Below are 11305 nucleotides of genomic sequence, written 5' to 3'. Positions count from 1 at the left end.
AGAAGTTAACAAAATTGCTGACTCTCAATGTGCGTAAACTACAGGTAACGTTGTATTAAATTATTCTAATTACAGAAGATTGTGAAGACATGCTTCTGTAATCTGCCATCAACCACAGCCATAGTTTAAATTCATAGTTGAATAAACTAGACATTGAATTATATTATCTCTCTACTTTTGTTCTTCTCATTTGCCTGCAATACACTTTGTAAAGAAAATTGTCAAACAAAACTCACTTGACTAGACTTTTTTGGCTAAAACCGATCCGTTTTATGCCGTAGTGATCATTTCGACGGATCTTCTAAACTTGCGCGGATCAAACTGATGGTCGTTTCTTCAAAATCTGAAAACAAACGCCAGCCGTTTACCTAGCCAGCCACGTTTTGTAACGACTTGGCTGAAGATCTTATGTAGCGAACTGTTATGTTATGACGCCTTTGACAATAATATATCGTAAATTTTGTCACACTTAAAATTAACTGACACTCTGCTGATAACTAATAAATTATTCACTGTTGTATCACTGAAAATAACTTTTTAAACAGCAAACGGCAAAAAAATAATCATTCCAAAGAAAATCGCTTTGCTTTTATCGTCCTTTTTCTATTTCAATGCGAAAGAACCGATTTTCAAAAATAACCGATTCCGTTGACTGGCTTTCATTAAATAATTCTTTATCCTCCACCCAGACAAGTATAGCGGGTTCATATTTAATCATCTGGAGCCAGGTGCCCAAACATTATTGTCTGATGCATTTTTTTTGACTTCTCACACGCTACTTCCTATGTAGGATCTCTCGATATTCTCACCAACACGAACGCGGGGTTCGTGATGCAAAATCAACCCATTTGATTTTCTGTGCCAGACTGCTCGTGGTTGCAAACAACTGAGTAAAAGTGTGAGTGAAAAATGCTGTACGTACACGATCCCGCTGAAGTTAATAGGATAGGATCCCGTACATAATAAAACAATATGTTATAGGGTCAGAATCATTATTACGATGAAGTTAGTCACAGCTATGCCGGTTATCGAAACTTTTCGATCGATTCAACCATAACTAAGCTCGAATCATCACATTAAATGTCAAATATATAAATGCTATTGTCTCAAATGTTCTTTTTTCCCTGCATTATATGTCAACATTTATCATACTGTTGAGGTTAAAATTTTGACGCGAAACAGACGATTTTTTTATGGGTGAGCAAACTTAACAACCCATTCAGATATATTGTTATTTGTCAAATAACTCACCCACAAACTGTTAAAACTTTATATGAGATTGTTCATTTACAGTTGTCAACAGTAAGGATACTGTTGTCGACCGTACGGGAAAATATCCAGCTCAGCATGTTAATTAAGTATGGGTCAAGATAGTTAGTAAAATCGTACTGGATTTGTCTATCACACGTACCGGTTGATTATTGAAAACAACCTGGGAGCAGCTTTATATGCAGTACAATGCACTGTACCCCGAAATCTTTTGGTCCGGGTATCCGTCAAACTGAGATTAATCGAATCATTTAACGAATAGGGCGAAAATCGAATTATGTCGCATGCAGAAACAGTAAATGAAAATCATCTAAACTTGAATTAATCCAAGGAGAATGGGGCTTCCCAACAAATCATCACTGTTGAATTCAACATCAGTGTGGATGATTTAACAAGCGCGCAGTGGAATTGTCTTGTAATTATTTCTATCACAACTTCTGTTCAGCTTTGCACAGATTGTAAGGATATACAACGACAAACTCTTATTTTGAAAACAACTTATTAATGCTTTCGTTAAACCTTAATAAGCATTTTTAATTAAGCCTTAATTCAGCCTTCATGCGAATTTTCGAAAAATAATAACGCATAGAAGGTAACATCAATAAGATTCCAATGGGACGAATTTTGAAGAATTGTTATTCCATTTTAAAATTATCATTTTATAATCATTCTTAAAATCTTTCCTAAATCGGGTCTTCGAACTTTGTTGTTTGATCATCTGCCGGTATTTCTAATTGCGTATCCGATCCTTTGATTTGTTAGATATGGCTCATAATGCATAACATAAATAATCTTATTGCTGAATATGAATCTGTAATTGACTTATTCAATAAGTCGATCTGTCAAACTACATGTTTGTTAATAATCTGTACAGATTTTTATTTCAACCATTGTTCAGCAATGGTCAACCATCGACACTTAGGAAAAAATACGAAAATAAGTGATAAAAGTAAAATAAATCCGTCCTTAATGCAGTTTATGAATTTAAGGATAAATAAAATACATGTTTATTCGACTTTCTGAATTTTGATAAACGGTTGCGATAGATTTGTCGAATGCGATGATTACTCCCAATTTCGCCCCCAATCAAGATCAACATCCATCCATGATAACTATTGACTTCACACCAAAGATTCAAAATCTTCATTCTGTTATTCAACGGCATGTTAAACCGCTTAAAATTCTCTAGTTCCGCATGAATGCGATTTTTTTCATTGTCCAAAAGTTTCAGTTCGTTATAATCTCCGACAGCAATAAATCAAATATAAAAAGTATGCTCTGAAAAACAAATAATTATTTTCCTATAAATCATATTTGACTAGAATCTAGATTTTCTTCAACAAAAAAACAGTTTTTCCATCAATGATAGATCACATAAGTGAACCAATTGGTTAAGAAGGACAAGTTAGTAATGGATATCTATTGCTTGTTTATTAATTTTATTCAAACTCAATTCTGACCACCCTTTCAGAGCATCACATCATAGTCGAATAGAGAACTTAATATTAGTTCAGCACATGTTAAACTTCCCAGCTTCTAATGTAAAATCGTACATAGAACGAAAAACGTAAGTCTGACTTCAAAAAGGGTAAAACAAAAACAGGCTAATGAATATTAGTTGATTAAATGCTGAAATGAAATCTGTTCAGCAAATTATTCAGCATCCATTTTATTAGCATACAAAGATCAGCAAAATAAACAATACTTCAACCTAGATGCTTATTTGTAGCTTGTCGCGTTTGTTTGGGTTCCTGTAGATGAGTATTAAGTGCTTTCAAATTACGTAAGCTGGAAGGGGAGGAGGGTCGTCTGAGTGTTAACGATCCATAGAAAAAATTAAACTTCCATACAAAAGAAGTGTTACGAGGGGAGGATAGTCAAAATCATCAAATTTAGCGTTACGTAATTTTAGAAAGAACCCTAAGGTGACCGCTCCGAGTTGTTGGGTCGATTCCAAAACATTCTGGTGGTTTATCTTCTGTATTACGGTTTATCGTTCACGGGATTGAAAATTTATCACCGATTTTGAGGCTAGACAATTTTATATTAGGTTTCGGAACAGACATTGCAATATGGAGTACTGTCGTGGGGGTGACAATGTGTTCTGGGGTGGAACAGTCAGCGCCTTCACCGACAGATCTTTCAATGATTCGACGTACCATGGTTTGAATCTAAATTCGTAAATCATGGTTTGAACCTACTGGTAGCAGCCTAAATATAATATCCAATTACCAGAGCCGTAGGGACCTATGCCCTTGGCGGAAACTCGTATTAGGCGCCTCTCATTTTCTGGCATGTTCAAACACAAAAGTATGATAAGAGCTGGATACTTTAAAATCAATTGTCTGGTCTCTTCTCATTGCTCGATCCCGGAAATGAGAGAGCGTACCGGACCCTTTGATAAGGTGGGCGCTGTACGATGATGTTTACGACCAGTAGTGACATAACCTTCGATGATTTTATTTTCTATTAGTTCATCAGAAAACCTTGAACTAGCCTTCAGGAATCTTGAAACAAAAACCAAAGAAATAAAAAAAAGTTTTGTTAGTTGAAGTATTTGATTCCCAGATGTCGGGAAGTCCATGGTTCAAAAATTGAATAATGGACGTAGACTTCAATACCAACCATGTAATGTCGTCTATCAACCAATCACTAAACTCATAACTACATCTTTTCAGAGTGAGGCCTCGAAGACAACTTTTGCAACGAGTGAATATCAGAATATTGTTTACGTGCCAGTGGCGTGAAGGAAACATCGTGTCCCAGATCTGTTCAAAAGAAATATCTCCGGTCAGAGGAAACAACCAAAGTCTCCCTAACAAACTTGAAATGGGTGAGCGCTTATATTCGAGTCAAAATCAGTCTTGGAAAAATTAGCTTATTCAACTTAAATTGTTTGCTGGGATTAGTAAACGTGTTGGGGGCTTGACCTCATTCATGTCCCTTTGAAACCAATTTTGAGAGATTCTATCGTAAGAATGTAATCATAGTTCGCCCATTCCTCTTGTCGCCCGCGCTCCCATCATTACGAATATCTTTCCTTTGTTTTCCAGTTAAATATCAATGTCGTCTTTCATGTCTTCCTCTCGGTATTGTCTCCAAAGAAAATGTTTTGTTCGTTCCATTACAGAAGTGAAACATTGTCAAGAATGGCAACCTATGTGGAACATAGTCAGCATCGAACAAAATCATATCATGGTTTTTAGTCTTACTCTGTGATTCGTCTAGTAGCTTGAAGTCCCCATTCAGAGCTTCTTCTCCAGAAACCTTAGTTCCATTCTTCTTCAATTGTATTTCCCATTTCAATCTCAAGGTATCTCAGCATGCTTGATGAGATTTTTCATCATTTCACAACTGATTTCTGGCGCTTCAATTGGCCTGGCACCTTGCGTGGGGCCAACCTGGCCAACTGCACAGCACTGGCGCTGCTAATTACATACACATGAAACGCGAGGAAACCTTAAGAAAAGCAATTTATTTTATTATTTATCTTCTCTATTAGACTAGTAACCCAAAACGTGAAACCGTCTAAATTCATCGATAATGGAAATTGCAGATTTTTCATATTGAAATTAAACATAAATGCTCTAGTCTAGTCGCATGCAGCAGTATAACATTTCAAGTTCACTGCATTTATCGTTCAAACACGATATATTATGTTCAAAAACCATGATCAGTTTTTACCTTGTATACAAATGTTGCTATTTTAACTAATTAAAACTGTTCTCAATTGGTACATGATGATGTCAATCGATTAGATGAAAATGGCTTCTTTGATACATTCACTTCTCACTTGTGTCATAGGAAATGCGTCCATTATGAGCTTGATTGTGCTAACAGGGTGGATTTTAGCGTCAAATTCAGAACGTTCTAAATCCTTCATTTGTTAATACTTAAACAATATTACGCGTTAAACGAACTTACTACTCCAGTATACCTAAATATGCCTCTGGTACTGTTTTTAATTTTCGTTAATGAGATGGTAATTTTGATTCGATTTCAAAATGTTCAAAACCATGGATATATTTTACTAGTTCAAACCATTATTGAATACCCTAATAGTATTAAGACCAGTGTGGACATACAGTAATGAAAAAAATGAGAATAAAATGGATGATAGGAAAACTTTCGTTCCTCAAAGTGACAATTTTCAATCTTGAAGTAAATGAGTATATTTCGTTAATAAATTTTTAATAACTTTTTACTCGAGTTCGTAAATTAGCATTTAATTAATTTTACTAAAATATTTTTATTGAGCAAAGCTATAAATAGAAGATTGAGTTTCCATGAGTTTTTTTATAGTCCTCCTGAATTATTCGAATGCATGTTCGCTGCGTACTACTGGGGTGCTTGATTGACACAAGATAGCTTCATTCGCTTCAACCACTATCATTATACTTCTCATTGGAATCAGTACCTGTCCATGAAGCATTAATCTAATGCATGTCTGGACAAGGCATACAACATTATATAATCTTAGCATTGACAGCATACAGACGCCCACTCCCGCCATGCGACTAAACAATTCACCAGATCTTCCACAACATCCATTTGTCACTACTTTACATTGCTTGAAATCATCTAGACATTCGCCAATATAATTTCTGTCCAACCAGTACGTACACGATAATAAGCTTGGCTGAATTGAATAGAATTTTGAAGGTTCTAAATGACATAGGTAGAGCCGACTTCAAATAGGACACCTGAAACGTATGAATTTTAGTCTTGAATAAAACGTGAATTGAAAGATCTCTCTCTGCCTTAAAATTATTACTCCCGGCACTTCTTGTCATCAAGGCGTTCACACTAAATTGGCGCTGTAGACAGGATTACATGTAGTGCAATAAGGGAAGAAAAATAATGAGCAAGTATTGCAAAAAAGTGAAATGTTGAAACTTCGGGTTTGCTGACATCAAGGTCAGAGTTAGCCATGGATGCTGAATGCTCTAGTAGAGTCTGACTGCAGAGATGGACCGTTTGAAAGCGGAAGCAATTTAAACCCTGCAGGGGATCCTAGATTCCTGTATCGACGACAGCCAGCTGGACAGTATCACAAAGAGCTAACGGAAGCGACGCACGAAGAACGCAATTAAGGCAACCATTAAACGGCTACTGGAGAGGCTAAAATTGAATCAACAGAAACTCTAGTACCATTCAACGATCTGAACGAACAAGTGCCTTTCTTACCTGAAGTTCATACCTTCGATCGACAGAAGCCTTCATCTATACGCACCAAATCCAAGCAAACCCTTGGAAATCTCTCAGCCGAAGCTATTATGAATCGCCAATGCAGCTAACAACGTTTGCCTTCAAAAACCCAAACATCCATGCACCACAATACATCGCTGGAGCGATTTTCAACTGCCGCAAGGTTGAAAATTACCGCCTTCAGGATGCGAACATGTGCACTCCTCACGTTTCATCATTCAACCAACCGCCCGTGAAACATCGTAGAACAACTCTCATCACAAATCGTCACTTCAAGACTCTGGAACCACATCGATGATAAAACAGCACAGTTTTCGTCCCAATCCTCGATCATCTTTCATCACAAGCAAGCAACATCATCGGAAATTCGCAACGAAACCATCTATCATACCAAGAGCGTAAGCCACAATCAAGAAGCTGAATGAAATCTGCAATCAACCACTGACAACAATCATCGACACACTATGAAGAACATACATCTATCTGCTAACGGAGAACAGAGCACGAAAACCAGTCATCCAACATGGCAGAACATAGCATCTCAATCACCAGCAACGGAATCATTCATCGCATGGGTCATCCATCAACATAGCCGTCTACAGTCAACTTAAATCCATCGGACATCTTTTCCCCATCACATCCGTCAATGGTCCACCACCAAAAACAGCCACGCGAAATTCCTCTTCAATACCACATCATCTCATGCATAGGATTCGTGCATGGTAAGGCGCACGAGTTACCAACCATTCTGCCACAAATGCGAAGTAATTGCTTCTATCTTCATCCGAAGGAGCGGGGAGGTAAGTCATCGTCACTGCAAACAGTGATTCCTCCCAGCTAATCAAGTCAAGCCGATTGCTCAATGGTGAGTGGAACTGAAGCACATCAAGAACCCACATCACATCGATGTATACATCATCAAGCCAAACCTCGGTCAGCACAACATCCTCACACCAAGTAATTGTTAGTGGTGGGCGGCATGGATTGTCTACTTTGGCTGCAACGCGCAAGTTGTTGTATTCAATGAAGTGAGCAATGGGCAGGAAGGTCATTGTCATCTACGAAGAACTCCTCTCCTAACCACTTCGCAACTCAACCTCGATCGTCAAGGTGGCAAGTACTAGAAACTTCGTCAAAAACCAAAATCTCAATGAACATCTTTTCAACTGATCACCTTCAGTCATCGAAGCAATATCGTCGATACTGCACTAATATGCATTTTGTCATCATCAAACCAAGACCAAGAGCAGTGCAATCCAGTCTTAAGGAAAGTGCAATTATCAAACGAATCATGCCATTAATTCCAGCGCATCTTTTGCAATTATCCCCAATTCCAGGAGGAATGTTGGTCAGCAGCAATACTGGGGTGCTTTATTCTAGCACCACACCAGCGGATACAGCATGCCTCATGCTGCCAATCCGCACTTCTAAACACCACCAGAATTCCATTAAATACTTAACCTTTTTGGTCATGATTACTAGCTCCACAGCTGAGCATCATAAAATCAAGTGCCGGAAGAAGAAAACAAACATTAATCAAAATAATTACTCTATTACTTCAAACTATTACCATCGATCATTCTAGATCTTCTACACAGAATCATTTTTTATTTGTACATTCATTATTAATGACAGTTCTAGAACATCAGCCATACGTACACTTACACAATACAAATCTTAGTACTTGCATTGATCTTGCATACAATAAGCTTACGAATTGAATAGAATCTCCAGAAGGTTCTTAAACGCGTACAGGGCAGAGCTGACTAAATAGGACACGCTCGAAACGCATGAATTTTAGTTCTGAATAAACGATGTGAAAAGTCATCTCTCGCTTAAAATTATTACCCCTGGCACTTCGTCATCGCTCGAACATGCATATCTTTCAAATTTTCTTCAATGGTTCATCCGAAAATTAGCAAAGAATTTATACACAACGAAAATACATCGAGAAATTTTGAGTCATTACCACTTTGTTTATTAAAAAGTGTGTTCAAAATGAGAAGTATTGGTGTAATTTGTGAATTCAAAATGAGTCTGTCTTGTCATAATAAGTAAACGAACGAAATATAGACATTTGTTCATTTTATTTTCTCACTATTTACTTCGCAATTAAAAATCTGCCTATTCAAATGAGGATCCTGTCTGTTATTTTGTAGACAATACAATCGATTAAAACAAAAACAAGACTTCCATATGGAGAAAAAGTGTGACGGTTGCGTAGGATGGGTCCTATTGTTTTATGTTTCTAAGGCCATCTGCGATTTCCAAGTGGGTATGCGACAAGGCCAGTTACGTCGTTGTTCGGGGATTGGTTGAAATGACAATCGATTACTTGACTGGTGGCGGCGCGTTTTTCGTAGGGCAGTACTATTATTAGCGTTTTCCGTGGTCAGGTTTTGTGTTGATATTAAGCAAATACGTAAATGTTTGAGTCTCCAGTTTTTTGGTGAAAATAAATTCGATTTAGAACCGTCAAACGCTATATAAATTATTTATGGGCTGTAGTAAGTTTAAACTGTTGATTTTAAACTATTATCTTCATCTTCCGTCTCTCAAATTCCGTTCTGATCTCAAAGTCAGTTTTTTCAGTAGCGAAAACTCTGTCTAGTCTTCGCTTCTTACATATAGATAATGGATGAACGGGAAGAAAACATCAAGTTTGATACGATACTATGAAGATTTTGTACCAAATTACTTTTGATTCAATTCAAGGACCAATTCGTCAGAGCAACTGACTAAAAACAACAAGGCAGTCTCAATCTGAGTTGCGCTATCCTATCCTAGCTTCTCAGTTCACCACCCAAATATATTGTGTATCCGGAATAAAATTCTATACCTCGCTTTTATACCTGAAGCTGGATTTTTCTCTCGATACAGGCAACTCTTCCCAACTTCGGATATAGTGCGCTGGATTGCCTTAAAGATGCGCTAAAGACACCACAATTAGTTTGACAGATAAAACTGAAGAAGTTCGACCGGAAGTCCTGACTTCCAATTCTAAGTTGCGCGCACGACAATTAGTTAGAAAAAAGTAACAATTTTAGGTACTTTTTTCTCTTGCATCTCCTCCTCTTCCCTTTGTTGTCATAAAATGAAGAGCAAACCACTAACAAGGAAAGTATTAAAGTGTGGAACCCAACGTTGAGTAATTCGCTTATAAAAAGAGTGAAATTCATCCAACTTTGGTTAGTTTCTATTTAAAATTAAATATATTTTACTTATTATTAGTGAATTTACTTAATTGAGAAAATTACATAATTTTGGGTTCCCACACTGAACTCCTGATTTGAATTAAAAGTACCTAATATCACAGAGAACAGACATGGAGTGTGCTCGAACAAAACTTTCTTGTAAAATATAAACAAACACACCGAACCCCTTTAGCCATCGACGTCGACATACATTGCAACTCATAACTTTATTTTGACAAATAAGATGGCGCTGGTATACACTATGTGCATAACGAAATTAGCGCACAGTGGCATTTTTTTGATGACGCTATCGCTGATCCCAGCAACAATCTGGAGGCGTTAGGTCTGGTTAGGGTCTGTTAGTTATGCTTCCTTCAGAAAGCATAGAACATTGACTCTGTTTGTTATGCCTTCTTTTTCTTTTTTTGTGCCTTGTATTATGACAGCTGAAAACAGGAACAGCATTCTTTTATGCTGCTCTCTCGGTGCTCCTTGAGTGCTCTCGGTGAGAAAATAAATGCTAGCAAAAGCGACGATGTTGGTTTCATTTTTTCAAGAGACTAGCGATTTTGTTTTAATTAGTTAGATTTTAACGATTCACTTGATTTGTAAGCCGTGGTGCGCTACAAAGGTGAGTCGTAGAAAATCCTTACGAACGGGAGAAAAGCGCATGGAAAAAGATGCGTTAAAAAAGATGGAGATTGAACGTTTGCTGTCCGACACCGCCTCATTGTGTCCTAGATCGAAGAATCTTCACCCCAGGTAATCATTAGCACTGTATTTCACCTTTTCGGCTATATAGAACTATTATAGAGCCAGTATGAAGTTTGTTTGCCCTGGGGTATTATAGCCGCACGAGTTATTTTAATGCTTATCGGTTACCAGGATCATAATGTACTCGTGTAAGATTTTTTATGGAAAGCAATTTAAAAAAAATTGTAATCATCATCTCCTATGTATTTATTGCGAGCTTATGTTCAAAATGTTTTTGTGTCATTACAGAACTTAACCCTGAAAAAAATAACAAGTATATCCGGACCATTCGTTGACACCTGATCTATTTCAACCACGTTGCATTAATCCGCTCAAGTGCAAATAGTAGATGCTCATGCAAATGAGGATGCTCTTCAAATGATGTCCTTTCGTGGCAGCTCTACACCTTCGGGCACGCCTTCTTCTGATAGCTCTAGCATCAAACATCAAACGGTTGCAGAAATTCACAATAACGAATCACAATATGATGGTACAGAGGCACACACCCCCTCCTCGGTGATGTTAGTCCCAGACATGTAAATGCCGTTCCAAATACTTTGAATGTACATACGATCGTCACTAATCATCACCACAGTTATCATTTCGTTCACCATTTGTTCATCACTGCCACCGCATCTGCATCTTCCGCCACCACCGTCATCCGGCAATCTCCAGGTGGTTTAATAAAAATATTCGCAGGAAGTTTAGTGAGTGCCCTATCCACGCCCATCAATGGATCAAATGCTCAGCAGATTACACAATTCGACTATCTCCTTCACGACACTCAAATATGAGCCATCGCATTGAGATTATCAAGAGGGTGGATCTGTTGAAACTACTCTGGAGCAAGAATAGAGCAGCTTTATTGAGCTTTCAAAGTT

This window comes from Armigeres subalbatus, unplaced genomic scaffold, assembly GCF_024139115.2.
Source record: "Armigeres subalbatus isolate Guangzhou_Male unplaced genomic scaffold, GZ_Asu_2 Contig210, whole genome shotgun sequence".
NCBI classification, from domain to species: Eukaryota; Metazoa; Arthropoda; class Insecta; order Diptera; family Culicidae; genus Armigeres; species Armigeres subalbatus.
The sequence above is the reverse complement of the archived record's forward strand: the minus strand, read 5'-3'. Positions refer to the sequence as shown.